This window comes from Apus apus, chromosome 1 (assembly GCF_020740795.1).
Source record: "Apus apus isolate bApuApu2 chromosome 1, bApuApu2.pri.cur, whole genome shotgun sequence".
Taxonomy (NCBI): Eukaryota; Metazoa; Chordata; class Aves; order Apodiformes; family Apodidae; genus Apus; species Apus apus.
The window spans coordinates 72694015-72710374 of record NC_067282.1 but is presented as its reverse complement, the minus strand read 5'-3'; the positions used below and the strand labels follow the sequence as shown (position 1 = coordinate 72710374).

The 16360-nt window shown below is 42.1% G+C and overlaps 1 protein-coding gene across 1 annotated transcript in view; it reads right to left on the bottom strand.

Annotated features, from left to right (window-relative positions):
• The window catches only part of CD86 (CD86 molecule), a 175406-nt gene that overhangs the window by 101587 nt on the left and 57459 nt on the right, over positions 1-16360 (bottom strand). The gene's annotated exons all lie outside the window — the stretch shown is intronic.

The window sequence follows — 16360 nt, the reverse complement described above, 5'->3', positions numbered from 1 at the left end:
CATGGCCTCCCCCACTCAACAACCTGCAGAGGACATGTTCCAACTTAGATAGCATCAGTCAGACACCCTGATGATGCCAGCCACACCTCCTCAAACAAGTGTCATGGATTCTCTTGAATGCCTCATTCTCTACCACACATGTGAGCTGGGTGTCTTCCAGCTGTCTTCCTACCATCTTCCTACAGTTCTGTATGATTCTGGTTACAGGAGACCCAGTTAAATTTGTGATCAGATCTCCGTGAACAGAGCACACTGTGAGAGACTTGGATGGGTAAGTGCAGAATAAGGAAGCACCAAATGCAGCAAAAAATCAAACCTTCATCTAAAGAAAAGAACTATTACAATCTTTTGCTGTCAGTCCATCCTTTCCTTTCTGCTGATCATTCTTAATTCTCTGATTTGAATTTATGCTTGCTAGAAATTAAACAAGGTCACAAGAAAGACTTGTTTTCACATTTACAGTGAGGATAACTTTCAGGGAAGCATTTTAAATCAAGATACTTCTTCATAATGAATCATGAAGGCTTGAAAGGTTCAGTGACCATGTCATTGCAAGCTTAGCTGTCAAGCTTTGAAGCCTGTGTCCTGGGGATGAGGAATATTGCAGCTTCTCTGTGCTCAATACATTTTCCCTGCAGCATGTCTACAGGCCTGCCAACTCAAGAATAAAATTATGGCATATGAAAATAGCTGTGGCTATGGGGTAAGAGGTAGCACAAAAACAAAAACAAACAAACAAACAAAAAAGCAGCTCTTCAGCCTGTTTGGAATATGTCTAAAAGCTAGTAGTAAAAATCTGAAGTTAGTAAAATCCAGAATAAAAGCTAGGCATATACTGCTAATCCTGAGGACAGTTAATTTTTGAAGTAAGTCATCAAGGGTTTTCACGTGTTGAGAACCTTTTTATAAGGATGACTTAATACGCACTAAATGCACCAAGACAGATGTGACATCTACCTAAGTCAAAAGAGGAGCTACTGCAGGGAAACACTGTGATCACGGGAGTTCTCCTAGTAGTCAGCCCTAATGATTTTGCTTGCTGTATGACCACCAAGCATTTGGAAATATTTCACACATTTTTGTTAAAATGAAAGTTCAGATGCAGCAGTCAGTGGGAGAAGAGAGTCAAAGCTTCCATCATTCTCATGCCTCTACTGCCAACACACTTAGACAGCTGGGCATACACTGCACTTCTCTGTGGTGGATCCACTCTGAACTATTCTTTGCTCCTTGCTTGAAGAAACACTATTTTGTTAGCAAGGGCAATCAGATCTTCGGCTAGAGATCAAAATATGTCTAGGCAAACAATTTTGTACCAGGAAATGTAGAGATTTTGTAGGAGCATGCCCATTTTCATATGAAAAATCAGGTATTTCATGTTTCAGCATCCAAGTGACTCAATCCAAAGTCAGAAACCTGGACATGAAGAATCCAGCTGCTGCTGACAATGGCAGTCAGAAAACACTTGGGGACACTCCTCAGGCAAACAGCTGGAGTTATGTCACACTGATATAGCCAGGATATAATATCATCTATTGCTTGTGAGCACATCTTAACATCTGACTGGTACCTTTCACTGACAAGCCCTCTGACAGCAAGATGACAGAACTTTAACCAGAGCCAGGACAAGCAGGTGACAGAGCAGTGCAACAAGGGAAAACCATCCCTGAGCTTTTGGGTTCACATTGGGTGGTGGCTGTTGCACAACAGGGAAAAGGAAGGAAACACTTTGCTTTGTTTCAGGTAGGAAAAGGTCATCTTCCTCCCACCATTAAACAGATTCATAAAAGCTATAAAAAAGCATATCAGACATGTTCTCTGTCTCTTCCTGGCTGAGGCTAAGTCTGCCATGTCCTGTGGGATGAACTACTGAAAGGCAAATAATCATTGCAGTCAGCTGCAGGCTCTTTCCCTTCCATCCTGCTTCATAAAGTCCTCCTCTTATTTGATGCCCCATGGAAGTATCTACAATTATTTACAGAATGGGATTCTGCTCTAGAGGTAGGAAGAAAGGCATGTGGTCTGTCTGCTGCAGAAGAGGGCTTTACATCATGACCTGCTTGCCTTGACAAATAGCTAGCCTTCTTGTGCATACAGCCAGAGAGCAGCTGAATGTGCAGCAAGCTCAATGATTTAGGGGCACATCAAATTTATTGCAAATGGAGAGTTCAAGTAAAGCATGCATGCTCTCTACATCTGCTCTCAACCATCTTCCTGCCCAAGTGAGAGGACCTCTTAGGAAAGTTTCCACCTACATATAGAACCATGGCCAGAGCATCCTTGCTGCTACTCTCCCTGCCCCTTTTCCCAAGCACTGCTCAGATCAGGCAGAAGAGAGATACGTAGTCAAACTGTTCTACTATTGTCAGTCTGTTTCTTGCTGCTGTCTTTTCAAGGGCATCCTCCCAGCACTGGGTGAGCTGACAGCACAGGATCCTTGAATAAAGAGTGGTCTGCTCCCCAGGTGAACCACTTCACCTGTTCTGCAGTCTGCTCTTCAAACATGTCCAAGAGAGAGCAGGGCCCTCACAAATTGTTCTGGACCCTACAAATGGTCTGTAAGGGACTGAGGTTGACAAGTGATGTCCACCATATGAGCTCTGGTCCAGCCAGTTCCAGTGTGAGTGACACATACCAGTGGAGCAGGGTGCCTTTGGTGCAGCTGACTGCACTTTCCTCCTTGCCTGCTTAATTTATCTATTTGGGTAGATACATCTCCCAATTAACCACCATTTCTGTCTGGCACAGGCATGAAGAGCTATGCTGGGAGCTTCTGTTCTCAGATGGAACAATGAGGTGCACAAAATATTTTTATATGTTCCAGAATGAGCAGTAATAAGAAAATCAGTAACAACAGGCCAAAATTGGGTCCTCTTCTGGACAATTCAATAAGGACCCTTGTTCTGTAAGAAGTAGCAGCTGGAAACTAAGTAAAACGTGCTCCTGGGCTGCAAGCTGTTATTAAAACCAGGGAAGTAATATAGCATTATTATTAAACTTAATTTAAATACACTTGCAGATGGTGGTGGCTCAGATACTCCTTTCCCAGTGTAGCATATAGCACATATGATAGCAGGTCATAAAGCCATCAAAAAAGTTGTGTATTTGGGAGATATTTCACAGTTAGAAAGGCTGGCATTGTTTAATTTAAGAAAGCATATTAAGAAAAGGAAAGAGAAGAAAAGATCTGAAATTATAAACAGCATATAGCATCTTATGTGACAGGCAAGAGGTCATGGCTGACGCTTGTGGCCAAAGGGAAAGAAGAGTAACCTGGAGCTTCGGTCAGTGTCCACTTTCTGAGGGGAGACCCCTGTCCACCTCTGTCAGAGAGCAAGGGCATCCAGGGGAGCTGGGATCACTGGCACAGCAGTCGTGCTAGGGTGGAGCATTCTTGTTCAGATGCCACCAGATTTGAGGATAGTAAGAACAAAATGCTGCTAATCACATCTGGTAAGACATGTTGTGCCCAAAACAAGAGCAGGGTGGGTGTCACTCCTGGGTTGAGGAGTGACCCCAACCACCAATGTTGCCTTCCAGGAGAACAGGAAAGAGTCCTAGCAAAGGGAAACAAGAGGAAGAGGGGTGTGAATTTTCATTTCTTCAGTACTAAAAATAAATAAATAAATAGATAAAGAAAGGAAAAAAAGCTGATACAGTGAGGTGAGGTCCAGCATAGGTGGGGCCTTGCAGACCCAGTTCTTAGAGGCAAGAGGTTTGAGGCAGGGAGCAGTAATTTGTGAAGATTGGCTGCAAAGAGATGGGATGGTCTGACTACTGCTATTTAACCTAGGGCATCCTCACCCCTGCCTCCCTCTCTGACGGCCAAGAGACCTGGGGGACTGCTCCTTCAGGGGCAGAGGTGGAGGTGGGCAGCACTGGGATCCCCTGAGCATGGGCAGGCAGCTGTGCACAGGACTTAGCCAAGGTGGGATGGGATCAGTGATTTCCCACCTGCTGTGGGAACAGGGTGAACTCAAGACCACAGCCTGATTTATTACTCTGTTTTTCTTCTTTTCCTTTAATAAGACTTTCTTTTACCTTCAAGGTTCTTTTCTTATGAAAAAGGAAACCATTTTCATCATGAACAGATAAGACAATGTAATTTAGTTTGCTAAGATGCTATGGAGGGGTTTGAGCTGATGCTACTGATTATTTAGGAACCACTCTTTGATACCAGACAGTACGTGGCTGGAGTATTAAATGCAGAAAAAGTAAATTCACATTCTTATTTATCTTCTCTCCTGGTGGGCAAAGTTGGAAGATCTAAACTGGTAAAATGGGGTTAATTTTAAAATTACATTTTCAGCACTCAGTACTCCAAGATGTCATTCAAGAGCATGGCAAGGGATTAGACTATGAAAACAAAGTTTTTCATTTATGGTATAGGGCAATTCTTGTTATCCCCCTGAATAATTTGGAACTAGCTATTCACATGGACAGGACACAGAACTGAACTAATATCAGAAGTGCTGTCTGTGAACAAGATAGGCTGTGCATTTATAAAACACATCCCTAAGGCAACAGGCTGAGGGATATAAGTCCAAAGATGCACTGGCACAAAGTGATATCCAAAAAAAAGCACAGGTCTCCCAGTTTCTTTCAAGTGCTCTCCATGCCTGAGGTTGAAAATATTTGAAGCTACTGATTTCCTGATGAACAGTTACTAGCTTGCTACCAGTACCCCAAGCTACCACACTCTAGTATCATCTTTTGTTGTGGCAAATCTTCCTTCAGTTCTCTTGTCTTTAATTAGATTAAGATTATGAGCCTCTTCCTTATTACAGGAAAGCATTATGCAGCCAAAGATTGAATTACCTGTTAAGGCATGCCCAAAGACATAAAACTTACCAAAATGTAGGTGGAAATTGTACAACTAATAGAACAAATTACTGTGGTCCTGCAGTTTTCAGCTAATAAATAAGGAAGATTAAATTAAAAAGCAACTGAATTAAGAAGAAAGCTTAGAATCCTTTGCTATTTTTTTGCAAGTATTTTTACATTTGAAACATCATTCTTTGATTATAAGCTTTTCGATGCTCAACACCTATTCCCTGCACATACATTCAGCAAATGCAAATCCATAAGATTTATTTTGCAAAAAATTTTTCAAAAGTAAGCATTGTAATTTCCTTTTTTGTTTGTTTTGGTTTGGTTTGGATTTGTTTGTTTGTTTTAATGCAGCCTAATTTTAATCTCTCTCCCTTTTTTAAAAATGTTTTTTAATGGGTTTTTTTCCACCTTGTTTGGTAACTACCAGACATTTTGATTTTGAACTCTTTTGGAAGTGCAAGTGAAGTAGCAGCAATGTCACCTAAATTTCAGTGGAGGAATTTAAGGAACAGGGGGAGACATCAGGACACCACTGTCATGGCAGAAACAGTATCTAAGCGGGGACACAAGGTAACCAGGGTACATTCATGGGTATTTGAAAGGCTTTGCTAGTTCAATAGAAGTTTTATTTGTCAGACTAAATCATGCAGAAATGTCACAAATATTCAATAAATCTTTGTTCTTCGGGTGAAAAGAAGCTGAATGGTACACTAATGGCATATATTACTTACAAAGCACTTCTTAAATGGTAACTAATCACAACATTAGACAGCAGCTGCTCAAGTTCATATAACAGCTGGGTTGGAAAGGATCTCAAGGGTTATGCAGCCTGTCCAGTAGCCCAAGAAGGGCTCAGCAACAGTAATGCTGTTCCCAGCATATTTTCTCTAGAATATGTTGAGGAAGAAGACCTGTCAGGCATCCATGGCAGCCTACTCCAATGCTTCTCTGCCCTTACTGAGGCAAATGTTTTCTCATCTCCTGGATATTTTTTGTTGCAGCTTCAGCATGTTTTTTTCTCCCATCTCTCACATGCATTCCAGCACCTACTTCCTCATAATAATTTTTTTTGGGATTTAAATTGAGCCAAACAAACTAATTTTTTTTTTTTTCCCATAAAAATTCTTTCCTGAGCTCAGATTATTCTTGTTTTTTTTCCTTTGGCCTCTTTCCAGTGTGTCTCCTCATTTAGTAAAGACCAGTGCCCAGAAATGGACATAGTGTCCTTGTGGGGCTCTTACCAGTACTGAGCAGAGCAGCAGGATTACATTGTGTGTCTTGCAGACTACAGCACTGTTTAAACATCCCAGCATAGCACTTGTCTTTTTTGGAACAGCATGACATTGTTAACTTATGGTCGATCATCAGCTGAACCCAAGGCAAAGTTGAGCACATTTATGCAAAAAGTCATGAAACCTCACAAGAAATTATCATCTTCCAAAAGCTTTTCCCTCCCATCCAGCCCAAAGGTAGAACCTGCTAGACTTCATGCTATCAACCTGGATGCCAACAAGAAACTGGCATGCTCAGGCTCAGCTGAGTCTCCTGGGCTTTAAGGACCTTTTTATGGCAGAAAGCTGCAGAAGATTCCTGATCCTGGCCATGGCAACAAGGCTGTCCCAGACCCCAGAAGATGCTGGACTCCCACATAGCCTATTCAGCAGGATTGTCCCACCTTTGAGAGGCCTGGATGTCCCACTGCCAGCACAGCCTTCAGGTGAGGTTGCCCCAGAGCAGCAATGCTGGGTGGTGTGGAGGAGCCAAGCTGCTCATCCAACACTTGGGGTCTGTAAGGCATGAAGCATGACCTTGTGAGAACTCCAATAGCATTTCAGCAAAGTACAGTCCCAGCAGGAAGACTTCCACAGAGCTTCTTGCTTTAGACAAATCACTGTTTTCTCACAAAGTGCGGAAAGAGACAATTCTTACACATCACGCTGCCCAAAATAGGGAGATTTTTGTCAGGTCAAATACCATGACGGGGAAATGGAATCTCTGCCTTGGAAAAGCTTGGAGAGTTCAGAGACAAAAGGAGTGCAGAGCAAAGTTCAGATCTGTAATAATGACTCTGCTTTAAAAACTCTACCCATACACTTAGTTTTGAACTAAATACAAAATGTGAATTCTAGAGCTTTTACTGAGAATGAGACTACAAAATCATCAAGACCATCAGCACATGATCTCCAGGACAGTATTTCAGTGCCCTGCTATTAGCATAAGGGGGTGTTACCTGTTATAGATGGAATTGTGCTGGCAGAAATCAAGATGCCAATATTCTATTACACTACAGAAAATATATGTTAAAAAGAGATACATTACAGTCACACTTGGCATTGGAAAAGCTAAGAGGAGGCCAAAAATACTGCCAACAAATCAGCCATAGTACTGAAGAAGCTGCTGAAGCTCATAAATAACAGGACTTGGCCAGTTTAAATAAAGAAAGCCATATTATTAGCACTGGGAGGAATAGCCCACAGAAGGAAAAGTAGGGCTAAGAATGTGTTTAAGTTGGCTATGAAAAACCTAAGCACTTGTCCTAGAGTAACATTCTCAATTCTCCAAGATAAACTAAACATAAAAATAAGTATAGTAAACCAGGCAATTGTATCACATCTGATTCTGCTAGGGCTAATATGCCCAACATTGTTGAGTTTGTCAGTGAGTTACCATTTAAATTTTTAGAATTTTTGTACCTATAACATTATTTTCACATAGCATTCCTATCATTAGTTTTTCTTTACTCTTGAGATCATATAGTGGTGTCCAAATAATAAAAAGCTTACTACAAAAGAATGTGGACTCATGTCTTGATCCATGCTTAGCACTACGAAATACCCAAGTGGCAGAAATATGCCTGGGGTGTCACTGCTGATATTCTGCTCAACACAGCAACTTGAGAACAAGGAAGGCTAAACTGCTAGAGGCTGATGTCTGAGCCTGTGGGGAACTGCAGATAAGGAAAAAGGTGCCCAAACTACCCAGAATGCTTTGTTTCAAGGAATCTCAAATAAATTTGGTGGTAGCAATAGCAGTCAAGAGTGAGCATCAGCTCCTGTCTCTTGCACAACCAGGTAAAAATCCTAACCTGCCCATAGGCAGCATTTTCTATGTGTGGATTTAAGGTGGGATTATGAGGCCTGTGATCTCCCTCCCACTTCAGCAATGTTGGACAAAGTGCATATAACATGTGTGAAGCAACGTAGCCAGGATTGCATGGCTCCATAGCAATCACCTTTCAATCAGGACTCTAGCTGACTTTCGAATTCATGTCACACTTTTCAAGCAGCTCACATCAGTGTCATGTTCAAAATCCCTGCTCAGTGTGATTTGGGTCCTGGGAACTGACATCCCTCAGTGGAAATAATTCTGCATTTGCTGATGGTGAGAAGCAAAACACAGAAAATGAAGTGGTAATAGAAAATACCTTAGAGACTCATTGAGTGTGCTAAGAGAACACCATTAGCAGGCACAGGGATGTGTCAGCAGACACAGAGCTGGAAGTGGTTTCTAAGTAGTGAGCTTGTAGTGGAAATCTCTGTGGAAGGTGACCGATGTCTTTGGAGCCATTTCTATACAGGCATGGCTGTAAGCTAGCCTGAGAAGCAGCTCTAGAGGCCTTATAGACATGACTGGTTTTATTCCTCTGAAGGGTAAGAGTTTTCTGCATTAACAGCTACAGCTCATTTGTACAAGACATATCACAAAGCTCTGAAACAAATACCAAGAGGGTAATAAGACAATTTGCAACTTTTTATCTTTCCAGTCCTGTGCCTTTTTCAGTACAAGTGCAGCAAAAGTGCATCTATCTATACACAAAAAGGAGTACTGAAATGCATGAGGTTATCAAGGCATCCTACCAAGCAAAGCATTCTGCTGCTCCCACAGCACTCACTGGGAAATGATAAGAAATAACATATGACAAATTAATTGAATTGCTTAATGAACGGCTAAGAAATGCTAAGGAGCTACAGCACTGCATGGGAGCTTTGGCAGGACAGAAGGCCTTGGAAGGATTTCCAAGTCCTAGCGAGTTCCAGAGGCACAGCAACCCATCTGCAGCCTTTTTGGGAAGTCACCATAAAACAACCAGTTACTGACTACCCTAATTTATGCTGAGACCTGCATCGGACCTCTGAGCATTCTCAGATTTAGAGAATATAGGTACCAGGGAATCCATCTGGTCTGTAACTTTAAGCTATCCTGTTTTAAGTTCCAGACTCCCAGCTTCTCTTGCTGTCATGTTATGCTAACTTGGCTGTTCCCTACCTCTCCTATTAAAAGTCTATAATTTTATAAGTTGTTTAAAGTCTGTGAAAAGATGCTTTGGATATAATACCAGCCTAAGGCTCCTCAGTAGTTTCAATTATTTTTGTCTTCATATACGCAGGACATTAGAACCCTCAAGAGTTGCAACAAAATAGGAAGTGATTTTTTAAGAAACTGGCTTTCCTAACTTTCCTTAAAGAAAGCCCCACCAACTATGCAAACACCTGTGCATTCCTGACAGCTTTTTTACTACCCCACCCCCCCTACACACATTTTTGGGAAGTGACTGGAGTCTCCTGGACAGGTAGAGAAAGAAAGCCTGTGGGGTGCTCTGTAGAATGAAGCCACTACATCCTTGTGGAGGGTGCATATGGCACCAGGATGTTGTTTGTAAAATTAGTTTAGACTTCTGCCTGCAGGTGAAACAGCCAGGCATTAAACCTGTGTGCCTTTCAAGGTACCTTACATTCCTGCATATTGTAGATAGATTCCTGCATCTCAAGCAAGCCTTACCTCCTACATCTAATGCAGAAGCTTTGCCTGCAAGTGTCAACCAACTGAATTGCCCTTAATTCCTAATTTGCAGGATTAATAGCTTTTCTGGGGCTGGCCTCAGAAGATACAGAAGTGTTAATGGGTGCTGTGTTCACAGCCCATGGAATTGAAGTCCACCACTGCTCTGTAAACACCGATGTTCTGTAAACAACCCTGCATAGGTAACTGGGAAGTTTCTCCATTGTTCCCAGCTCCTAGCCTGTCGTCTTCCCCTCTCACAAGAAACATCTCTGGAGTTGACAAGAGGGCTCAATTCCCCTAGCACAGTCCTCCTTCCTTGCTAGGCATGCCCATAAGACAATATATTTGTGTTGTGCTCTTTGCAACAGGGCATCTTTTTAAGATGCACTTCTCTACAAGCAAATAAAAAGAGGCTTCAGCTCAATTCTTGAATTCCAAAAAATGCCAATCCAAGAATATAATTCATGAAACTGTACTGCTGTGGTCTGTCGTGGAAAGACTAAGAAGGAAATATCCTTGATTTCAGCTCCTGGTTGCTCTATACCTATTTGTCTTTAATTTTTGTGTCTCTTTCTTCTGTTTAGAAAATACTAGGTTAGAAGGACTGGTCACCAGGATCAGGCCATTTTAAACTGTTTTCATACTGTGCTACATTGTGAGGCAAGAAAGAATGGGGGAGCGGTGGGGAAGATGCCAAAGTAGCCAGTCATTTGTAAGCAGTTAAAATTACACCATTTAGTGCAGTGTTATTCAAAAGGTGTCACACTTTCTGATTGGCCAGAGTTAAGATCTGCTGCTAGGAAGCTGAAAGGTAAGGGAACAAGAAATGACATAATAAGAACATTAGAATATGGAAAAGAATAATTCTATTTCCTTATTTGTCTGAGTTAATTAACGAACTTCTGATCATTCTTTTACAAAACAACAGGAGCAAATAAGCTCAGATCATGTCAATAAACATGAGAACAAGAATATGGGTTGTTTGAGCAAAATTCTTCTTTCCAGAACCTTCTGTGATGCTTTGGTATTAGGTGCACAAGACACTAGAAAAGTCAATCTGCCTGTGAAGAGCTGCTTTTAAATAAACAGAGATGACAGATTTCTGCTAACAACTTGGTACGGTTCTGTTGAAAGCAACATTCTCCCAGAGCTGGCATGAGGAAGGATCCTTGATATGATACATGCTTCCTGTCTAGCAGGGTAGTCTTATTCCAACCATTTTCTTTGTCTGGGACTTGGGTTCCCAACATGTAATAGTGGCCAGAAATAATTTCAGAAATGTATTGCAACTATGCCTTGTCCATGTCAACAAATGTCACACTGAGTATCAGCTGAATCAAGGCTGATTCAGGCTTTTCTCTAGCAATAAAATAAAAACACAAATTTGAGTCTTGAACAGTTTTTCCAATTCAACTTTATCAAAATGCTTAATTTTAATTTTTTAAAATCTCTGCACCTGAAGCAAAACACTATTTAATCCAATTTTTTCCCTGCAGAATCCTCAGTGAACCAAACAATAATGACAACTGTAATTCTGAGCCAATTTCAACATAAATCCAATTCAGAAAAAACACTTAAGTACACGCTTAACTTTGGTGAGACTTGACTTTAATGAAATGTAGTAGATTTTCAAAATTTAGAATGTCCTTTAGTGGTTTGCTGAATCAGAGACTAAAGGAGACTCTATTTGGCTGTTCCAGTCTCATTTATACTATTATCAAAACCAAAGACTTTTTTTGTGTTGGGTGGTATATTTTTTACATTAAGTCTAGCATGATTTATTAATAAAACCCCATTGATTTGTTGTGGTTTTTTCTATCCTTTCTCTTACATTTCTAGTTCTCTACTGTCCCAGGAAGTATTTTTTTCCTACTTTTCCATTGCGTTATTTCCTCTTCTTGATGATTTTCTGACTGCAATAACTATTGTTCTTCCTTCAGTTTTCTTCTCTCTCCTCCTTTCATTCTAATATCAAAACACTCTTTTCCATTTTTATATTTCTTTTGCCTGTATATTATGTGTAACCTGCTCCTGTTAAAATGGCAGAAAAGGGCAATAGGTTCAATTTAAAGGGAGTCTTGGTAAGTTCATCAGAAATGTTGGACTCTAGCAAGGACAGAAGTTCTGCTAAACCCACAGAATCACTAAACATAGACCAATGGATGGCACAGAGGAAAATCAAGAGTAGAAATGCAGGTGTACAGAGAGGTAACTGGCACAGCAGGCACATCCCACTCTAGCCCTACAGGGAGAGAAAGCAGCTTTTGCTGACTCTTCCTTTCAGAGCTGGCTTGTGCTAGCATGTTTCATGGGGCACAGAGAACGGGGTGGAATACAATACTGCACAACATACACTGACCCCTGAACAGCAAGAGCGACCCTTATCTGCCTGTGCAATGCACTGGAAGATCAATGTGATATGCAAGGACTTACTTATCAGTTATGATTATTTATATTATACACCTAAGAAATTCTCGCTGGACCTGTCAGGCTGCGCTTCCCTGCTAAAGATGTCAGTAAAATTATAACAACACCAAGCAGCAATAAAGATTAGGGGTCGTCCTGTTGGAAAGCAGCTTCATGGAGAAAGACCTTGGAGTCCTAGTGGACAGTAAGTTATCCACAGGACAGCAATGTGCCCTTGTGGCCAACAAGTGCCAATGGTATCCTCAGGTGCGTTAAGAAGAGTGTGTCCAGCAGGTCGAGGGAGGTTCTCCTCCCCCTCTACTCTGCCATGGTGAGGCCACACCTGGAATACCATAACAAGATTTGGGCTTCCCAGTTCAAGAGAGACAGGGATCTACTGGATAGAGTCCAATGGACAGACACGAGGATGATTAAGGGACTTGAACATCTCTCCTATGAAGAAAGGCTGAGAAAACTGGGGCTGTTCAGTCTTGAGAAAAGAAGGCTGAGAGTGGATCTAATTAATGTCTATAAATATCTGAGGGCGGGGTGTCAGGAGGAAGGAGTCAGTCTCTTTTCAGTGGTGCCCAGTAATAGGACAAGAAGCAATGGGTAGAAACTAGAACATAGGAAGTTCCACTCCAACATGAGGAAAAATTTCTTTACTGTGAGTGTGACAGAGCACTGGAACAGGTTGTCCACAGGGTTCTCCTTCTCTGGAGACTTCCAAAACCTGCCTGGATGTGTTCCTGTGTGGCCTGCCCTAGATGGTTCTGCTCTGGCAGGGGGTTTGGACTAGATGATCTCTAGAGGTCCCTTCCAAACCCTAACGTTCTGTGATTCTGTGATACCACAAACCCATGACATGAAGCCAGTATGGGCAAGTAGCATTATCAAAGCAGCAATGTCCAGGCACCCTATGTATATTGCTTCAAGGATGCACCATATAATTTACAAGTTAATAGGAAGAAACTTGTCATGATTATTTGTAAAAGATGGGGAGGATAAGCATTTTTTTCAATAATCCCACATACATTCTTTACAGGATTCATTTTGAACCCTAAAGATGCATGTTTTCTGTCCTGTAATATATGAGGATGATGAAAATTGCCATCCAGATTCAAATCAGCTGTCCACCTGGTATAACAGCCTGCTTCTAGCAGTACCCAGCGATATCCAGTGACATCTGTGTCAGAAAAGTTGTGCTGGACAGTTAAAGCGTTAGTGTCTTACAAGGAACATTTCTAGCTCAATAGTTAGCAGTTGGTTAATGTCCTAAGCAACTAGTTTTGTGAAAAACAGCCCTAATTTTGTAAAAGTCAGCCCTAGAATAAGATAATCATCACCTTAACTTTTTTCCAAGCTCATTTCTCTCCACAACTGAGACATGCACATCCCTGTGAAGAAAATATATATCCCTGAGTGATATTCCCCCACTGGAAATTCCCTGTCGTTCTTTCCAGCTGATGCAATCACTGAGGATACCCCAATCTCACCTGTGATTTTTCATTGCACCACTACTGGAGGTGATCAGGAGCTCCTAAGAGTCATCAAAATAGATCTTGAGTCTTCACCTTAACTTTTTCCTGCAAATTCTGGCACTTAAATGTCTGTGAAGACAAGATTAACCAAATTGGGTAGATTTGGCACTGAAGCAGATCAGGAGCATGGTTCTTCCTGGGGAGACTGCCCAGGTGAAAAAATACAAGAATAACACCTAAAACTGTTGCAGCTAGATACAGAAGATGTCAAATAATGCTCATATGTGGGCTTTTTTGTGACTGCACATATCTCAACAGTTCTATTATCACCCTTTTAAACCAGACAAAGGCTAGGAATTGTATCTTTCTCACTTGCAGATTTATTTTGTTGGTCAATTCAGTATTGCATCTGATTCTACTATTGTATTCTGCAAGAAGTTTCATATGATTTAACTGGTAACTAAGGTATTGTTCAGGATGAGTGAAGGCAGCAGAACAGAGGTGTAGGTAGGGACAAGGACAGCTATTCAGCTTTTAAAATAATCTGCATTCAGAGTAAGCGACTTAATCTATTCTTTTTATTGTACAAAGCTAAAAGTCATAAAAGAGCATGTGTTAATTTTTTTTCAGCACACAAAAACTTCTGTGCTTAAACCAGTAAATGACAGAATCATAGAATCATCAGTTCCATTTGGAAGGGACTTTTAAGATCATCTAGATCCAACACTCCCTGCATGGGCAGGGACACCTCCCACTAGATCAGGTTGCTCAAAGCACTATCCAACCTGGGCTTGAACACTTCCAGGGTGGGGGCTTCCACAACTTGTTTAGGCAACCTGTTCCAGTGTTTCATCACACTCACACTAGTTCTTCCTAATGTCTAATCTAAATCTCCCCTCTTCCAGCTTAAAACTTACCCCTCATCCCCTCAGTATAAGCCCTTCCAAAAACTCCCTCCCCAGCTTTCATGTAGCCCCTTCAGGTACTGGAAAGCTGCTATAAAGTCTTCTCGGAGCCTTCTCTTCTCCAGGCTGAACAAGCCAAATTTTCGCAGCCTGTCTTCCTAGGAGAAGTGCTCCAGGCCTTGGATCATCTTTGTGGCCCTTCCCTGGACTCACTCTAAGAGCTCTGTGTCCTTCCTGTGTTGGGGCTCCAGAACTGGACACAGTACTCCAGGTGGGGTCTCATGAGAGCCGAGTAAAGGGAGAGAATCACCTCTCTCGACCTGCTGGCCACACTTCTTTTGATGCAGCCCAGGACACTGTTGACTTTCTGGGCTGCAAGCACACACTGCCAGCTCATGTTCAGCTTCTCATTGACCAACAACCCCAGGTCTTTCTCCTCAGGGCTGTTCTCAATTCATTCTCCACCCAGCCTGTATTTATGCTTGGGATGGCCTGACCCAAGTGCAGGACACAGAGTCACACAGACACAGAGTGGTCAGAGTTGGAAGGGATCTCTGAAGATCATTTAATATGAAGGACCTTGCACTTGGCCTTGTTGAACTTCATGAGGTTGGCATGGGCCCACCTCCCAAGCCTGTCAAAGTCCCTCTGGGTGCCCAGCTTTCCGTCTAGTGTGCTGACCACACCACACAGCTTCATGGTGTCAGCAAACTTGCTGAGGATGCACTCAATCCCATTGTCCATGTCACTGACAAAGATGTTAAAAACCATGGGTCCCAGTACCAACCCCTGAGGAACACCACTCATCACTGCTTCCCACTTGGACATCAAGCTGTTGATCAGTACTCTTCCAGTGTGACCATCCAGCCAATTCCTCATCAGCCAAGTGCTCCATCCATAGAATCCATATCTTTCCAATTTAGAGATCAGGATGTTGTGTGGGACAGTGTCAAACGCTTTGTACAACTCCACGTACATTATATCAGTTTCTCTCCCCTTGTCCACAGATGCTGTGAACCCATCATAAAACGCCACCAGATTTGTCAGGCACAATTTGCCCTTAGGGAAGCCATGGTGGTTGTCACCAAGCACCTCCACATTTTCCATGTGCCTTAGCAGAATCTTCAGGAGGATCTGCTCCATGATCTTGTCTGGCATAGAGGTGAGACTGACTGGCCTGTACTTCGCGGGTCCTCCTTATTTCCCTTTTTGAAAATGGGGGTTACATTTCCCCTTTTCCAGTCAGTGGGAACTTCACCAGATTGCCATGACTTCTCAAATATGATGGAAAGTGGCTTTGCAACTTCATCTGCCAGGTCCCATGAACTTGAACATTTTCACATTCTTTAGACAGTCTTGAAACTACTCTTTTCCTACAGTAGTCAGATCTTTCTTCTCTCAGTCTCTGCCTTTGCCCTCTACAGCCTGGGTGGTGTGACCAGAGCCCTTGCTGGTGAAGACTGAGGCAAAATGTGTTTGAAGTACCTCAGCCTTCTCCATATCCCAGATGAAAATATCTCTATATTATCATCCCTTCTGGCAGAGCTCCTCCTTGAAATAAAACAGTAGATGCCAGGCTTGTCTTTGATAAGCCTAGTTGTTAGGCTTTGTACTCTTTTGTCTTTCTAAATGGAGTCTTTCCCTCCCCCTTTGTTTTAGACACTTACAATTTTTTCCAGTTCATAATTTAAGAACCATTAGTGAGAGCTACCAGAGCTTCAGAACAGGAGAGAGAACCCCTTCCTCTGCATCCTTTCTGTATCCAGCACAAAGAGTTCCCAGCAGCTTGTGAATAGAAGCAAATAAGGAGTTTGTGTCATGGAAAGAGTTGAAGAGCACCCTGCTTTATTGCACAAGCTGGCATGGTATGAATGACTTGAAGGCCCACAGCTGGAAAGAGAACCTGGCTGCTGGAGTATCAGCTATCCCGCAAAGGAGCAGGATCACCCAGGA